The sequence below is a fragment of the Lithobates pipiens genome, unplaced genomic scaffold (genome assembly GCF_037356315.1).
Source record: "Lithobates pipiens isolate NorthernLeopardFrog02 unplaced genomic scaffold, aLitPip1_a1.2 Scaffold_8, whole genome shotgun sequence".
NCBI lineage: Eukaryota > Metazoa > Chordata > Amphibia > Anura > Ranidae > Lithobates > Lithobates pipiens.
The window spans coordinates 579,008,689-579,027,679 of NW_027507903.1; the positions used below are offsets into that span (position 1 = coordinate 579,008,689).

At 44.9% G+C, this 18,991-nt stretch overlaps 1 protein-coding gene across 3 annotated transcripts in view; it reads right to left on the reverse strand.

Moving 5' to 3' along the window:
• Positions 1 to 18,991, reverse strand: part of LOC143961091 (beta-1,3-galactosyltransferase 1-like) — a 169,329-nt gene that overhangs the window by 56,737 nt on the left and 93,601 nt on the right. The gene's annotated exons all lie outside the window — the stretch shown is intronic.

The following is an 18,991-nucleotide window of genomic DNA, read 5'->3' on the forward strand; positions in this document are numbered from 1 at the left end:
GAGACACTAACAAGTCAGGAAAGTACAAATACCCCCCAAATGACCCCTTTTTACAAAGTAGACATCCCAAGGTATTAAGTAAGTAGCATGGTGAGTTTTTTTAAGTTGTCATTTTTTCCCACAATTCTTTGTCAAATGAAGATTTTTTTTTTTTTTTTTTTTACTAAATTGTCATATTATCAGGTTATTTCTCACACACAGCATATGCATACAACAAATTACACCCCAAAATGCATTCTGCTACTCTTCCCGAGTACGGCGATACCACATGTGTGAGACTTTTACACAGCCTGGCCACATACAGAGCACCAACATTGATGTAGTACCTTCAGACGTTCTACGAGCAAAAATGACGCATCTCATTTCTCAACCACCTATTACACTTTTGAAGTCCCTAGAGTACCAGGACAATGGAATTTCCCATAAAATGACCCCATTTTGGAAAGCAAACACCCCAACGTATAATCTGTGAGGCATAATGAGTCTTTTGAACGGTTCATTTTTTTCCAGAAGTTTTTGGAATATGTGGAAAAAAATTAAAACACATTTTTTTTACACAAAATTGTCAATTTATAAGATATTTCTAACACATAACATGTATATAGCAAAAATTACACCCCAAAATACATTCTGCTACTCCTCCCGAGTATGGCGATACCACATATGTAGGACTTTTACACAGCCTGGCCACATAGAGAGGCCGAACATTGAAGTAGTACGTTCAGGCGTTCTAGGAGCATAAATGACACATCTCATTTCATTCCTACCCATCACACTTTTGAAGGTCCTGGAGCACCAGGACAGTGAAATTACCCACAAAATGGCCCCATTTTGGAAAGCAAACACCCCAACGTATATTCTATGAGACATGGGCTGCAAATAGGTACTCGGGTACTCTGATGGCCTGGTGACAGGTACTCGGGTACTCTGATGGCCTGGTGACAGGTACTCGGGTACTCTGATGGCCTGGTGACAGGTACTCGGGTACTCTGATGGCCTGGTGACAGGTACTCGGGTACTCTGATGGCCTGGTGACAGGTACTCGGGTACTCTGATGGCCTGGTGACAGGTACTCGGGTACTCTGATGGCCTGGTGACAGGTACTCGGGTACTCTGATGGCCTGGAGACAGGTACTCGGGTACTCTGATGGCCTGGTAACAGGTACTCGGGTACTCTGATGGCCTGGTGATAGGTACTCGGGTACTCTGATGGCCTGGTGACAGGTACTCAGGTACTCTGATGGCCTGGTGACAAGTACTCAGGTACTCTGATGGCCTGGTGACAAGTACTCAGGTACTCTGATGGTTTGGTGACTGGTATTTGGGTACTCTGAAGGGCGGTGACAGGTACTCATATGGACTGTGACAGGTACTCGGGTACTCAGATGAACTGTGACAGGTACTTGGGTACTCAGATGGACTGTGACAGGTACTCGGGTACACAGATGGACTGTGACAGGTACTCGGGTACACAGATGGACTGTGACAGGTACTCGGGTACACAGATGGACTGTGACAGGTACTCAGGTACCCTGATGGACTGTGACAGGTACTCGGTACTCTAATGGACTGTGACAGGTACTCGGTACACTAATGGACTGTGACAGGTACTCGGGTACTCTGATGGACGGTGACAGGTACTCGGGTACTCTGATGGCCTGGTGACAAGTACTCAGGTACTCTGATGGCCTGGTGACAAGTACCCAGGTACTCTGATGGCCTGGTGACAGGTACTCAGGTACTCTGATGGCCTGGTGACAGGTACTCAGGTACTCTGATGGCCTGGTGACAGGTACTCTGATGGTTTGGTGACTGGTATTTGGGTACTCTGAAGGGCAGTGACAGGTACTCATATGGACTGTGACAGGTACTCGGGTACTCAGATGGACTGTGACAGGTACTCGGGTACTCAGATGGACTGTGACAGGTACTCGGGTACCCTGATGTGCCGTGACAGGTACTCGGGTACCCTGATGTGCCGTGACAGGTACTCGGGTACCCTGATGTGCCGTGACAGGTACTCGGGTACCCTGATGTGCCGTGACAGGTACTCGGGTACCCTGATGTGCCGTGACAGGTACTCGGGTACTCTGATCTGCCGGGACAGGTACTCGGGTACTCTGATCTGCCGGGACAGGTACTCGGGTACTCAGATGGGCCGGGACAGGTACTCGGGTACTCAGATGGGCCGGGACCGGTACTTGGGTACTCAGATGGGCCGGGACCAGTACTTGGGTACTCAGATGGGCCGGGACAGGTACTCGGGTACTCAGATGGGCCGGGACCGGTACTCGGGTACTCAGATGGGCTGGGACAGGTACTCGGGTACTCAGATGGGCCAGGACAGGTACTCGGGTACTCAGATGGGCCGGGACAGGTACTCGGGTACTCAGATGGGCTGGGACAGGTACTCGGGTACTCAGATGGGCTGGGACAGGTACTCGGGTAGTCAGATGGGCTGGGACAGGTACTCAAATACTCTGATGGACTGTGACAGGTACTCTGATGGACTGTGATTGACAGGTACTATGAGGGGTGGTGACAGGTCCTCTTTATTGGGGGGGCAATCAGTGTGATTGGTATACACTGTATGCGGTAACGAGATGTTACCGCAATCTCCTCCTCACACACGATCGGTGTGTGAGGAGGAGAACCCGGTAACATCCCGTTACCGCGGTTTGTTTACATTTTAGTGATCGGCTGTGAAAGGATCACAGCCGATCACGTGGGTAAACAGCCGGCCAATGGCTGTTTACCAGCGTCGGTGACAAGCAGTGTTCCCGTGGAACACGCCGCCACCGACGTGCACGCGCAGCGAGCTCGCGATCACGTGCACATTCGGGGTGTGACCATCTGTGATCGCCCGTGACTTCATCACGGCCGATCACGTGGTAAACAGCCATAACGAATGGCTGTTCACCCCCTTCGGTGGCGAGCGGTGTCTCCGTGACACGCCGCCACCGAAGAAACAGGGATGCATTCCCTGTTTAAACGGGAGGACGTCATATGACGTCCTCCCGCCACAATAGGTGCGCCGCCTGGCCGTCATTTGACGGCCGGCGGTCGGCAACCAGTTAATAACCAGACCAATTTTCAGCTTTCGGTGCTCTCACATTTTGAATGACAATTACTTAGTCATGCAACACTGTACCCATATGAATTTTTTGTCCTTTTTTTCACACAAATGGAGCTTTCTTTTGGTGGTATTTAATCACCGCTCGTTTTTTTATTTTTTGTGCTATAAAAGAAAAAATACCGAAAATTCTGTAAAAAAATGAATTTTTCTTTGTTTCTGTTATAAAATTTAGCAGATTAGTAATTTTTTCTTCATAAATTTTGGCCAAAATTTATACTACTACATATCTTTGGTAAAAATAAGTACAAATTGGTGGATATTATTTAAAGTTATAGAGTCCACAAGCTATGGTGCCAATATCTGAAAATTGATCACACCTGAAGTACGGATGGCCTATTTCAATTCTTGAGACCCTAACATGCCAGAAAAGTACAAATACCCCCCAAATGTCCCCTTTTTGGAAAGAAGACATTCCAAGGTATTTAGTAAGAGGCATGATTAGTTTTTTGAAGTTGTCATTTTTTCCCACAATTCTTTGCAAAATCAAGATTTTTTTTACTTTTTTTTTTTTTTTTTTCACACAATTGTCATATTATCAGTTTATTTCTCACACACAGCAAATGCATACCACAAATTACACCCCAAAATACATTCTGCTATTACTCCCGAGTATGGCGATACCAGATGTGTGAGACTTTTACACAGCGTGGCTACATACAGAGGCCCAACATGCACGGAGCGCCATCAGGCGTTCTGGAGCACCCAGGCCAATTATGACATTTCTCTCCTACATGTAAAAATCATCATTTATTTGCTAGAAAATTACATAGAATCCCAAAACATTATATATGCTTTTTTAGCAAACACCCTGGAGAATACAATGGTGGTTGTTGCAACTTTTTATCTCGCACGGTATTTGTGCAGCAATTTTTCGAATGTTTTTTTTGGAAAAAAAAACACAGTAAAGTTAGCCCAATTTTTGCATAATATGAAAGATGAAGTTGCACTGAGTAAATAGATACCTAACATGTCACTCTTCAAAATTTCACACACTCATGGAATGGCGCCAAACATCACTACTTAAAAATCTATGGCTGGATATTGCAGGGTATCACCGACTATGGCTGGGTATTGCAGGGTATGGCAATTTATGGCAGGGTATTGCAGAGTATTGTCAGGGTATTGCAGAGTATTGGCTGGAATTGTACTGCAGAGTATTGGTGGGTACTGCAGAGTATTGGCTGGAATTGTACTGCAGAGTATTGGTGGGTACTGCAGAGTATTGGCGGGTGTTGCAGAGTATTGGTGGGTGTTGCAGAGTATTGGCTGGTGTTGCAGAGTATTTGCGGGTGTTGCAGAGTATTTGCGGGTATTGCAGAGTATTTGCGGGTGTTTCAGAGTATTTGCGGGTGTTGCAGAGTATTGGCTGGTGTTGCAGAGTATTTGCGGGTGTTGCAGAGTATTTGCGGGTTTTGCAGAGTATTGGCTGGTGTTGCAGAGTATTTGCGGGTATTGCAGAGTATTGGGGGGTATTGCAGAGTATTTTCTGGTACTGCAGAGTATTGGGGGGTATTGCAGAGTATTTGCTGGTACTGCAGAGTAATGGCATGGTATTGCAGAGTAATGGCAGGGAATTGAGGGGTTAAATTTTGGTGAGCAGCGATGTGGGCACTGCAGATGCAGCCTACAGCGCTGCTGACACCGATCTCTTCCCCCTCCGCTGTACCGATCGGTACAGAGAGGGGGAGGGAGGAACCAGCGTCATAACATGACGCCGGTTTGTTTACAAGTGATCACTCCGTCATTTGAAGGAGCGATCACGTGGTAAACGGCCGCACTGTGGACCCGGCGGTCACGGATGCTCTCGAGTGCGCGCCCCAGGGGGCACGCAAGAGCGGAATTCTGGGAGGGCGTCATATGACGGCCTCCCAGAGTTAAACAACCGCCCTGTAGCCGTCATTCGGCTATGGGCCGGTTGTTAAGTGGTTAAATCACTCAAGTGTTGCTTTAGTAGTGTGTTTGGGATCATTGTCCTGCTGGAAGGTGAATCTCCGTCCTATCCTCAAATCACACACAGAGTGGTACAGGTTTTTGCTCAAGAATATCCCTGTATTTAGCACCATCCATCTTTCCTTAAACTCTGACCAATTTCCCAGTCCCGACTGCTGAAAAACATGGTGATGGTGTTCTTTGGGTGACGTGATGTGTTGGGTTTACACCAGACATAGCGTTTTCTTTGATAGCCAAAAAGTTCAATTTTAGTCTCATCAGACCAGAGCACCTTCCTCCATACATTTTGGGAGTCTCCCACATGTCTTTTCGCAAACTCAAAACATGCCATTTTGTTTTTTGCTGAAAGTAATGGCTTTCTTCTGGCCCCCCTGTCATAAAGCCCAACTCTGTGCTGCCTCTCTGATTAATGAACTCCTTGTCCGGTCTGTTAGTTTTGGTGTGCGGCCATCTCTTGCAAGGTTTGCTGTTGTGCCATGTGCTTTCCATTTGGTTATGATAGTGCTCCTAGGAATCATCAAAGTTTGGATATTTTTCTTATAACCTAACCCTGACTTTTACTTCTTAACAACATTGTCCCTTACTTGATTGGAGAGTTCCTTGGTCTTCATGGTAGTGTTTGGTTAGCTCTTGCTTAGGTGTTGCAGCCTCTGGGGCCTTACAAAAAGGTGTGTATATGTAATGACAGATCATGTGAGACTTAGATTGCACACAGGTGGACATAATTTCACTAATTATGTGACTTCTGAAGGAAATTGGTTGTACCAGAGCTTTTTTGTGGGCTTCATAACAAAGGGGGTGAATACATACGCACATGCCAATTATCATTTTTTTTTTATTTCCGAAAAATAGTTTTATGTATATATTTTTCTAATTTTACTTCACCGACAGACTATTATGTACTGATCCATCACATATAATTCAGATTAGAAAAACATTGAACTAAAGGCTGTAATGTAACAAAATGGGTAAAAAGCCAAGGGGGGAGTGAATACGTTTGCAAGACACTCTCTACAGGAAGCAGAGGCATAGCTTGAAGCTTGTGGGCCCCGATGCAAAAGTTGACCTGCCCCCCCCCCCCCCCCCCCACTACTTCCAACGTTTGTGCAGGTACATCTACCACATGCCAAGATACTCAAAGTGGCTTAAGAGTTTTGAGTTCCTAGAGTACCTCCTTACATCAGAGGACAGAGGGATTACCACTGGAGAATCAGAGGACAGGGACCCCTAGCAGGTCACTTGGCAGAGCTCCTTTCCCATCCCAGCACTGTATACAGCTCCCCTCCTCCACACTACACAGGGCTGAAATCACGTTCCTTTACACACAGTCTGTCAGCCTTCACAGGGTGTATCTTGCTTTTATGTTGCCCTTCTGACCTGTGAAATTCTCTGGTCAGAATGGCAGTGTAATTGCAGTAGGCAGATACACCCTGTGCAGATCATGGGTAACTGGCTCTGTTGTAAAGAGAGCTACAGTTTATTGAAGAAACCATGAATGCCAACATGTGTGACAAACTAAAGCAGAGCATGATCTCCTCCCTTCAGAGACGGGGCCGCAGGGCAGTATTCCAACATCAAAATGAGCATCTGTTGGTCATCCTCGAAACGGCAGAGGTAGAGGAGCACAAGGTCTCTAACATCCACCAGCTCCATGATGTCGTCATGTAGGAGTAGAAGAGGACTCCAGTGGCAAAAGTGCTGGAAAAGAATGGTGGCCACACAAAATATTGAAACTTTGGGCCCAATTTGGACATTTTCCCTTAGGGATGTACTCACTTTTGTTGCCAGCGGTTTAGACAATAATGGCTGTGTGTTGAGTTATTTTGAGGGGAAAACAAATTTACACTGTTATACAAGCTGTATACTCACTACTTTACATTGTAGCAAAGTATCATTTCTTCAGTGTTGTCACATGAAAAGATAGAATAAAATATATACAAAAATGTAAGGGGTGTACTCACTTTTGTGAGATACTGTATATCACTGCCAATGTTTATTTATTGATTTAGGCACTTTATTCATCAGCACTTTAGTAAGTTGTAGGTTAGCACTATATATTCTGCAAATATTGTTTATACTTATATTTATTTTTTGAGATTTTAGCACCTTTGTGACAGCAGCTACAGGCTTTATTTATTTATTTAAAAAATTCAGCACTTATATCACCTTTAGCGTGAGTTTTTTTAGTTTATTTAACCACTTTCTTACTTTGCATTTAAACTCCCCTCCTGTCCAGACCAGCTTTCAGCACTGTCGTACTTTGAATGACAATTGTGTCATGACATACAACACTGTACCCGAATTAAATTATAATTTTTTTCCCAAAATAGAGCTTTCTTTTGGTGGTATTTGATCACCTCTGCTGTTTATATTTTTTGTAAAAAAAATGTAAAAAGACCGTTTTTTTTTAAAAGGCGGCACTGGTGTGCACTGAGAGGTGACACTGAAAGGTGGGCACTGAAGGGAATTGATAGGTGGCACTGGTGGGCTCTGAGAAGTGGCACTGATAGGTGGCAGTGATGGGCACTGATAGGTGGCAGTGATGGGCCCTGATAGGTTACACCGATAGACAGTACATCCAGGTGGCACTGATTGGCACCACTGGTGGGCATTGACAGGTGGCATTTGTGGGCACTGATAGGTGGCAATGGTGGCGGGTACTGATTGGCACAGATGAGGGTACTAATTGGAATCCTCTTCGGGGCCGATGTCCCTTGCACATAAGCCGGTGATTGGCTTTTTTTCCTCCTCACGCTGTCAGCGTGAGGAGAAAAAAAAAAGATTACCGAGCTTTTGTTTACACACGTGATCAGCTGTCATTTTGTGTGTCGGAAATTCCGATGGAGCCTACACACGGTCAGAATTTCTGACAAAAAGCTCAGTCGGAAAATCCAACCGTGGGCATTAGTCCGACAGTGCTTTTTATTGGTATTTGGCCATTTTACCAAGAATATGCTGTGCACGTTTCCCTTTCCTAAATATTTAAATTTTTGTATGGCAGCAGTGGCAAAGAAGGTATGTTCTATAAGACCCCTTTCACACCACACCGCCCATAGCGTGGGCGGTAAAACGCCGCTATTTTTAGCGGCGTTTTACCGCTGGATTTGCGGCGGACTTGCAGCACATTTCGGCCGCTAGGGGGGCGCTTTTACCCCCCACTAGCAGCCGAGAAAGGGTTAAAACTGCCGGCAATACGCCACAATAGTGGCGTTTTGCCGGCGGTATTACAGCGCTGCCCCATTGATTTTAATGGGGAGCAGCAATGGAGGAGCGGTAAACACACCACTCCTTCACTGCTCCAAAGAAGCTGCTGGCAGGACTTTTCCCTGACATCCTGCCAGCGCACCGCTGTAGTTTGAAAGCCCTCAGGCTTTCACACTATAAACAATGGTGCAGCTTTTTTTAGGGCGGATTGCAGGCGCTATTTCTAACGCTATAGTGCCTGCAAAACGCCCTGGTGTGAAAGGGGTCTAAATGAAGACATGTTCAGTAACATTGTGTGTAAATGATCATTCTTGGTAAATTTATTGGACTAGCTAGAGTATGGTATGACCCAGACTGCAAACACAAAATTGATTCCTCTGGCTGAGAAACGAACCTGTCATCCGCCTGCTCAGCGGGGATCAGCGGATAGATCTCCTGCTGAGCATCCCCCATTATGCACATTACAGTGACCACCCATTTGAAATCAGTCATAAAGTGAAGATTAAAGTGAATCTCTATTCAAAATGTTACATTTTTGTTCATTTCCACATGAAATATCAATTATTTCTAGCCTACTCCTAATCTGAACATTCTTAACCACTTAAAGAGGGATTCCACCAAAAAAAAAAAATATTAAAAGCCAGCAGCTATAAATACTACAGCTGCTGACTTTTAATAAATGGACACTCACCTGTCCCGGGTTCCAGTGATGCCGGCAGCCGAGGGCGATCGATCGCTCGGCTGCTGCCGTTACCATTCTAGGTGAGGGAATCAGGAAGTGAAGCGAATCGGCTTCACTTCCCGGTTCCCTACTGCGCATGCGCGAGTCGCGCAGTACAATAGGAATTCTCCGTGCTGTCTCTGAGACAGAGACAGTGTGTGTGTCCCAGCAGACAGCGCGGCAGGACAGGAAATGGCGTAGACTCCCACGGGAGTCTATGCCCGGAAGTGGGTGTAAATACCTGTCTTTGACAGGTATCTCCACCCCCCTCCCCCCTGAAAGGTGCCAATTGTGACACCGGAGGGGGGGAGGGTTACCGATCAGCGGAGGTTCCACTTTAGGGTGAAACCTCGCTTTAAGGACCGAGTCTCTTTCTGAAATTTGTTGTTTACAAGTTAAAAACATTTTTTTTTTGCTAGAAAATTACTTAGAACCCCCAAACATTATACATTTTTTACACCCTAGAGAATAAAATGGCAGTCGTTGCAATACTCTGTCACACCGTATTTCGGTGATCTTACAAGCACACTTTTTTATAATAAAATAAATAAAAAAATAAGACAACAGTAAAGTTAGCCCGATTTTTTTTTTATATTGTGAAAGATAATGTTACGCCGAGTAAATTGATACCCAACGTGTCACGCTTCAAAATTGCACCCGCTCGTGGAATGGTGACAAACTTTTACCCTTAAAAATCTCCATAGGCGACATTTAAAAAATTCTATAGGTTGCATGTTTTAAGTTTCAGAGGAGGTCTAGGGCTAGAATTATTGCTCAACCGATTGCGGCAATACCTCACATATGTGGTTTGAACCCTGTTTTCATATGCGGGTGCAACTCACGTATGCGTTCACTTCTGCACGCGAGCTCGTCGGGATGGGGCGCGTTTAAAATGTTTTACCTTTTATTTTAATTTTTTACAGTTTCTTTAAAAAAAAAAATCACTTTTATTCCTGTTACAAGGAATGTAAACATTCCTTGTAATAGAAAAAAAGCATGACAGGACCTCTTAAATATGAGATCTGGGGTCAAATAAACCTCATATATCATATTTAGACTAAAATGCACAAAAAAATAAAAAATTGTCATTTAAAAAAATTATTTAAAAAAATGGCCCTTTAAGAGCTGTTGGTGGAAGTGACGTTTTGACATCGCTTCCACCCAGCAATTGTATGGAGACAGGTGATCTTCCCCTCACTCATCTCCATATTCAGCTACTGACAGGACGCAATCGCCTCCGCTGCTGCCAACGGCTCCGTTAGGTGTCGGAGGGCACCAGTTTGCGGCGGAAGGGGGGCCCCTCTCCCGATACAGATAAAAGTGATCTTGTGGCAAATCCGCTGCAGAGACCACTTTTATCTTGTAGCAGACCACCCGCTGAAGACGAGGATACTGGGGTTATGGCAGCTAGCTGCTGCCATAACAACAATATCCTCCTTCAAACAGCCGACGTAACAATGGTGGGCGGTCCGTAAGTGGTTAAAGTTTGTAAAATGTAATTTGTGAAGATCCCACACATTTCCTTCCCTGAATTCTGTGAAATGTAGTCACTATGTATAAAACAGTGTAGCGCTACAAACCATCAAAAGTGCAATATGTCATACAATACATATAAAACATATAATGTATAAAGTGCTGTAAACAAAAGTGCAGAGTCCAATGGCCGTGACCATTGATGTATGTGAATCACTGTGTAAAGTAAATTCATAAAGGGCAAATAGCCAAAATGTGAAAGAAAAATGTCCACTCTTGAAGAAGATGATACGTTCAGGAGTAAAATGAAACAGCTGTGATAGCAGATAGAACACCAGGGGTAGTGCGTCCTCCACCCCGGAATAGAGGTAAATACTCTTACTTACGTAATGTACTCACTTTTGTTGCCAGTGGTTTAGACATTAATGGCTGTGTGTTGAGTTATTTTGAGGGGACAGCAAATTTACAGTTATACAAGCTGTACACTCACTACTTAATAAAATATTTCCAAAAATGTGAGGGGTGTACTCACTTTTGTGAGATACTGTATATATATATATATATATATATATATATATATATATATAAACACACACACACACACAAACACAACGGAAGCCAATGACACAACGGAGCCAGCCAACATCGGTGGAAGCCTGTTCTGCCAGTGGTTCTGTCATAGCGTTCTGCCAGCGGTTGTCATAGTGTTCTGCCCAGCATTTCTGTCATTGTGTTCTGTCTAGCATTTCTGTCATACCGTTCGGTCCAGCATTTCTGTCATAGCGTTTGGTCCAGAATTTACGTCATAGCGTTCGGTCCAGAATTTACGTCATAGCGTTCTGCCCAGCATTTTCTGTCATAGCATTCTGCCCAGCATTTTCTGTCATAGCGTTCTGCCCAGCATTTTCTGTCATAGCATTCTTTCCAGCATTTAAGTCATAGCGTTCTTTCCAGCATTTCGGTCATAGCGTTCTGTCCAGCATTTCTGTCATAGTGTTCTGTCCAGCATTTCTGTCATAGCGTTCTGTCCAGCATTTCGGTCATAGCGTTCTGTCCAGCATTTCGGTCATAGCGTTCTGTCCAGTAGTTCTTTCTTAGCGTTTCTGCCCCTGGATTCCTGTCATAGCGTTCTGCCCCTGGATTCCTGTCATAGCGTTCTGCCCCAGCATGTCTGTCATAGTGTTTCTGCCCCTGGATTCCTGTCATAGTGTTCTGTCCCGGCATGTCTGTCTTAGCGTTTTCTGCCCCTGGTTTTCTGTCTTAGCGTTTCTTCCCCTGAATTTCTGTATTAGCGTTTTTCTGCCCCTGGATTTCTGTATTAGTGTTTTTCTGCCCCTGGTTTTCTGTCTCAGCGTTTCTGACCCTGGTTTTCTGTGTCAGCGTTTCTGCCCCTGGTTTTCTGTGTCAGCGTTTCTGCTCCTGGTTTTCTGTCTCAGCGTTTCTGCTCCTGGTTTTCTGTCTCAGCGTTTCTGCCCCATGGTTTTCTGTCATAGCGTTTCTGCCCAGTATTTCTGTCGTTGCGTCATGCCCTGGCATTTTGTCTCTGTGTACAGTCTCTGCGCTTCTCTCATAGCATTTCCTGCCCCAGCATTTCTGTCTTGGTGTTCTGCCCCAGGATTTCTGTCATGGCATTGCTGCCTAAGCATTTCTGCCCCAGGATTTCTGTCATTGTATTTCTGCCTCAACGTTCCGTCTCAGAGTGTTTCTGTCATGTGCGTTTCTGCCCAGGATTTGTGTCATGGCATTTCTGACTCAGCGTTCTGTCATAGCGTTCTGCACCAGGATTTTGTCATAGTATTTCTGCCTTAGTGTTTCTGCCCAGGACTTCTGTCATTGCATTTCTGCCTTAGTGTTTCTGCCCAGGATTTCTGTCATTGCATTTCTGCCTTAGCGTTTCTGCCCAGGATTTCTGTCATTGCATTTTCTGCCTCAGTGTTCTGTCATTGCGTTTCTGCCCTTGGATTGCTGTTACGTTTCTGCCTCAGCATTCGGTTTCAGCGTTTTCTGTCATAGCGTTGTCTTCTGTCATGGGGTTCTACCCCAGAAATAATGTCATTTCGTTTCTGCCTCAGCATTTAGTTTCAGCATTTCTGTCATAGTGTTGCTGTCCTTGCATTTCTGGCCCAGAATTTCTGTCATAGCTTTTTCAGCCTAGGTGTTCAGACTTAGCATTTCTCAGAGGGGCGTTGTTCACTCATGGCATACTACGGTACCTGTTTTTCATCTTCGTTGGTTGTCATGTCTCATCGTGTCTGTGTTCATGTTTGTACCTGGGGGCAGTTAGCTAGGGCTCACACATCAGGATCTGTCATGTCTACGGATCCATACGGGCTGAAGTTTTCATTTGTTAAGGATTGTTGACCACAATCTTCTCACCCATATACCATACGTCATACGATGCATGTTCATTCACCACATCTGTATGACTACCCACCACGGTCTGTGGGTACACTAGCCCTGAGTTTTTTCTGTTAATTACCTGTCTCTGTGCTGCAGGTTACTCGGGCTCACTCACAATTTCCCCGGGCGGGGGGTCCGTCATCAGGTTAATTTACGCACAATGGTCTTGACATTTCTGCTCATGTTCTCATTCTTAGGTAGGCTGAGGGGGTGTTGTTGTTCTCATGTCTGGTTGTCTGTCATTTTTCTTGTTGTGTTTCTCAGGTTAGGCCGTCTTTGCATCCTTACTGATATCAACCATGAATGCACTCACTTCCATTAGCCCTGCCCATTGTTGGGGCTAATTGATTGGTGCAGATGTTGTTTCGTCACTAGGCACCCTTGGGTCAGAAGCAGTCTTCAATTTTCTTCAGTTGACATCCTGTTGCATAGAGGCCCTGGTTACCACCCTGGGATTTATACTCTCTCAGGGTGTGTCCTAAGCCACGGTCCTTAGGTGGTAGGTTCATGAGTCTGGATTCCACTCAGCTCTGGCCCAGGAGGGGGGGGGGGGCTTTAGTCACTTTGGGTATGTCTGTATCGTGCCATGGGACTTATTTCCCTGGGATGGAGTCTGACTCTCCTTCCTCGGTTCAGGATTCAGTCTCGGTTAGTAGGTCTCAGGCTGAAGCACGACCTGATCGTATCAGGTGGGACCAGTGTTCTGTGTCTGGCATGGTTTCTCCATGTTTGACGATGCTAATTGCTATGGCGCCTACTCCATCTCATCCATCAGGCATCCAGCATTTTGCACTCCTGCCAATGGTCTTTTTGCACTTACCCTCTCACTTCCTCATACCAAGTATGGGTAGGCCAGGGGTTGGGGGGCATTTTCACTGAGCTACTTCACTGGTGTCCGTTGAGGTATTTCAGTCTTCTCGACCATCATCTTGCAGGGGTTCCTCGGGCCACCCCTTGCTCCCTTTCCTCCACGTATCCTCTCATTCACAAGCAGTTCATTCTCATGTCTGGGTTGCCTTGGGCTTCAGGCTCAATCCTATCCTTCACGGGACGTTCAGTTAGGTTCTGCGTAGCTTCGCTGGCTCTAAAAGGGGGTTCCTTCTCATCACCAAGTCAGGAGTCGGTGGATTCTCCTGTCACAATGGATACTTACCGGTTACTTACTGTTGCCATCCGGTCATGCATTATTCTATGGGTTGGATCATTACCTTCCCTTTTCCACATAAACTTGTGTCTTTTTGCCCTCTTTTCAGGCATACTGACCAGCTAGGCCATGGCACACCTCAGGCCTTGTTTCTTAGGCATATCGCATTTCCCACTTGAAGACTCCGATTACAAGTGTGAAGGCTGGCCAGATTTGTGGGAGGAGTCAGAGACTATTTAACCCTCCTCCTCTGTCAGGGCCAGGGTTGGCGTTCTCTGGGATCCCACCCACCCGTTTCCCCCAGTTTTGTCATACATACTCATAGTATTTTCTTATTCTTACATTCAGGGTATGCCCTCTTTTCAGGCATACTGACCAGCTAGGCCATGGCACACCTCAGGCCTTGTTTCTTAGGTATATTGCATTTCCCACTTAAAGACTCCGATTACAAATTCCATTTTTGCTTTTGGGTTTAATACTATATTAAGTGGGGTTTTATGACATATTTTTTTACATATGCAGTGGGTATTACAAATATAGAAGCTACTTTTAACTATCCTGGACACATTGGGGGTTATTTACTAAAGGAAAATCCACTTTGCACTGCAAGTGCACTTGGAAGTAAAGTCGCTGTAGGGCCGAGGGGGGACATGCAAGGAAAATAAAAAACAGCATTTTAGCTTGCACATGATTGGATGATAAAATCAGCAGAGCTTCCCCTCATTTCAGATCTACCCCTTAGATTTAGAATGACTGCACTTCCAAGTGCACTTTCAGTGCAAAGTGGAATTGCCTTTTCGTAAATAACCCCCCAACGTGTGAAGAAACAGCACCTCATTTTAAAAAAGGTAAATTTTATTTAAAGTAACAGTAGTAAACAATCAAAAACACTCAAAAAACGAAAAAGGCATAAATACAAAGAACACTAGATAAAGTCTCATGTTGTAAAGCGCTGAGCAAACTGTTGGCGCTATATAAAACCTGTATAATAATAATAAATAATAATAATAAAGTGTTCAAACCAAACTACCAAAAACACATTACAGAAAAAAAAATAAAAAATAAAAACTTACATTGTGGTGCACTACAATTACAATGCATTTTGTTGCACTCATGCAACACAAGTTTTTTGCCTTAGAGCAGGAGTCTCCAAACTTTTCACTTCAAGGACCTCAGCGTATATTTTACAAATACTAAAGGGCTAAAAAAATAATTTATAAAAAAATCCACAGCAGTGGAACAGAATTCAATTTACCAGGCTGCCGGCAGCGGGCCTGGATAGTGCACCTGTATCCTTCACTCACACCTAAACACTTAGCAGAAAGTTAAACTTCCAGTGTGCATTAAGGCCTTACATCTATGATCCCATCAGTCTCCCCATGCATCTGTGTCCCCATCAGTCACCCCATGCATCTGTGTCCCCATCAGAGTCTCCCCATACATCTGTGTTCCCGTCAGTCAATTGTGCAGCAATTTTTAGGTCTTGCCACAGATTCTCAATTGGATTTAGGTCTGGACTTTGACTGGACCAGTTTAATACATGAATATGCTTTGATCTAAACCATTCCATTGTAACTCTAGCTGTATGTTTAGGGTCTTTGTCCTGCTGCAAAGTGGACCTCTGCCCCAGTCACAAGTCTTTTGCAGACTAATGCCCTGTACACACGGTTGGACTTTCCAACGACAAAATCCATCAGATTTTTTCAGATGGATTTTGGCCCAAACTTGTCTTGCATACACACGGTCTCACAAAGTTGTCGGAAAAGCTGATCGTTCTGAACGCAGTGACGTACGATGGGACTATAAACGGGCTAGCAGCCAATAGCTTTCGTCTCGTAATTTATTCTGAGCATGCGTGGCACTTTGTCCGTCGGAATTGTCTACGCACGATCAGAATTTAAACGATTGGATTTTGTTGTCGGAAAATTTTAGATCCAGCTCTCAAACTTTGTGTGTCAGAAATTCCGACAGAAAAGTCTGATGGAGCCCACACATGATCGGATTTTCCAACAATACGATCCGATCGCACATTTTCCGTTGGAAAGTCCGATCGTGTGTACAGGGCATAACAGGTTTTCTTCTAATATTGCCCTCTATTTGGCTCCATCCATCTTACCATCAACTCTGACCAGCCTCCCCGTCCCTGCCAAAGAAAAGCATCCCCACAACATGATGCTGCCACCACCATGTTTCATGGTGGGTAGCGTGTGTTCAGGGAGATGTGCAGTGTTAGTTTTCTACCACACATATTGTTTTGCTTTTAGGCCAAAAAGTTAAATTTTGGTCTCATCTGACCAGAGCCCCTTCTTCCACATGTTTGTTGTGTCCCCCACATGGTTTCTCGCAAACTGCAAACAGAACTTCTTATGGCTTTCTTTCAACAATGGCTTTCTTCTTGGCATTCTTCCATAAAGGCTAGATTTGTGGAGTGCACGACTAATAGTTGTCCTGTGGACAGATTCTCCCCCTGAGCTGTGGATCTCTGCAGCTCCTCCAGAGTTACCATGGGCCTCTTGGCTGCTTCTCTGAATAATGCTCTCCCTGCCTGGCCTGTCAGTTTAGGTGAACGGCCATGTCTTGGTAGGTTTTCAGTTGTGCCATACTCTTTCCATTTTTGGATGATGGATTGAACAGTACTTCATGAGATGTTCAAAGCTTGGGATTTTTTTAAAACTCAACCCTGCTTTAAACTTCTCCACAACCTTATCCCTGACCTGTCTGGTGTGTTCCTTGGCCTTTCAAGATGCTGTTTGTTCACTAAAGTTCTCTAACAAACCTCTGAAGGATTCACAGAACAGCTGTATTTACACTGAGAGTTAATTACACACAAGTGGACTCTATTTACTAACCAGTTGACTTCTGAAGGCAATTGGTTCCACTAGATTTTAGTTAGGGGTATCAGAGGAAAGGGGGCTTAATACAAATGCACCCCACATGTTTCAGATATTTGCAAAACAAGATTTGAAAACCATTTATCATTTTCCTTCCACTTCAGTTATGTGCCATTTTGTGTTGGTCTATCACATAAAATCCCAATAGAATACATTTACGTTTTTGGTTGTAACAAAATGTAGAAAATGTCAAGGAGTACGAATCCTTTATCAAGGCACTATACATGTGATGAGCTTAAAGTAATCTTATAGTAATATGTTATTGCTTTAACCAATTGACTTACATAAACAGTCTGGACTTCAAGTGGTTAAAGCGGAGTTCCACCCAAAAATGGAACACCCGCTTTAAGGGAAGGTGACCCTCTGGCATGCCATATTTGGTATGTAATTTTTTTTTGGGGGGGGGGGAGGCAGCGGATACCCTCTTTTTAGACGGTTCCAGCTCCCACTTCCTCCCGGCCCACTGCAGCACCGGAAGGGAGATCACCTCTCCCCCTCCCTCTCGGCAATCATTTGGGACACATCACAGATCCCAGATGATTGCCCGGCCAGTCATGGCGTGCCTCGCGCATGCGCAGTGGGTGCCCAGCTGTGAAGCCACAGCCGGGCACCCACAGTGATAATGCCGGAGCCCTAGAGAGGAAGGGGAGATGAGCAGGGCTTTGTTCCCCCACATCGCTGGACCCCGGTACAGGTAAGTGTCTGATTATTAAAAGTCAGCAGCTGCAGTATTTGTAGCTGCTGACTTTTAATTTTTTTAAGCGGAACTTCGCTTTAAAATAATCTGACAGCTAAGCAGGAGACTGTTCTTTTCAGCCAGGTCTTGGTTTTTTCGGTAAGAGTAATTGAGGTGGCTGTAGAGCAGGGGTGTCCAACCTTTTTGACCTTCCTGGGCCACATTGGAAGAAGAGGAATTGTCTTAGGTTGCATTTGCCTGGCATTCATTTGAATAGGCTGCTGTGCCTGTGTTTCATGCAGGAAAAAGGTTCCTGCACCATTTTTAAACCGCTTTTCTATCATGAAATTTCCCATCGGTTGCCCCACCTGCCAACGCACTGTTATTTTAGATGCATGGGGGTGCCATTAAGAACGGCTGGCAGCCCTGCGCATCTGTAAAGAGCAGCGCATTTTAGCTGCAGGTGGTCACAGGTGCGGTAACAGCTAAGATTTCTACACCCGGAGCCACCCACAGTAGTGTGACCCTAGCCTATATTCACTGAAATTTTGCATGTAAATATCCATAAGACATTCATTAAAACATGTAAAAATCACGGACTTTACAAACTGTTCTGAATTTCATGGCGGTTGGCAACCGTGATATTTGCTGTGCGGGGGGCTTCAGGGGGAGCAGCCCTCATCAAGCCAAGTGGTATTTACTTGCCTTGTGCTCTGTAGAATCCCTTTTTAGCTGTCACCAGTGTTTTTTCGAGCTGTGCTCATTCCTGCATTCTTTGTGCCACTGCAGCTTCTGTGCAAGCAAGTATACATGGCATCCCTGTAGCCTCTCCATACATGCTACCCACTGTGGCTTCTCTTCTTGCAAGGGGTTCTACCAGACCAGGGACGTGCAGTCAGGGGAAGCAGGTGCCATGAACATTTAAAAAAAAGCAAAAAATACAAAAGGGAAGATTGAGCTTCAAGGGTCGTAGGTAGGTAACCTGGAGTCACAGAGACCCCAAATTTAGTAGTTGAAGTCCTACCCCACCACTGGTCAAAATTTGCCACCTATAGTTCCGGCGGCAGCAGACAGAGAGGATGAGCTCACAGTGCCTCTCACTTCTTGTCAGAAGCACTGAGCTGAATGGACATCTTGGAGGCTTGAACCAATGGTAAAGCACCATTGGAACAAGCTGTCCAATAAAAATGCTGCAGTGGAGGCTGTCCTCTCACTGCAGTGTTATAGAAGGGGGCATTTGTCCATTAAGCCACCTGCTTGAGTACAGTTTTTGAAAATATAGTAAATTACCTTAAAAACAATATAGAATTATTTTTATATTACTTACTTATGGTAATTAACCACTTGCCACTCCAGGCCAATTATGACACTTCTACATGTAAAAAACATAATTTTG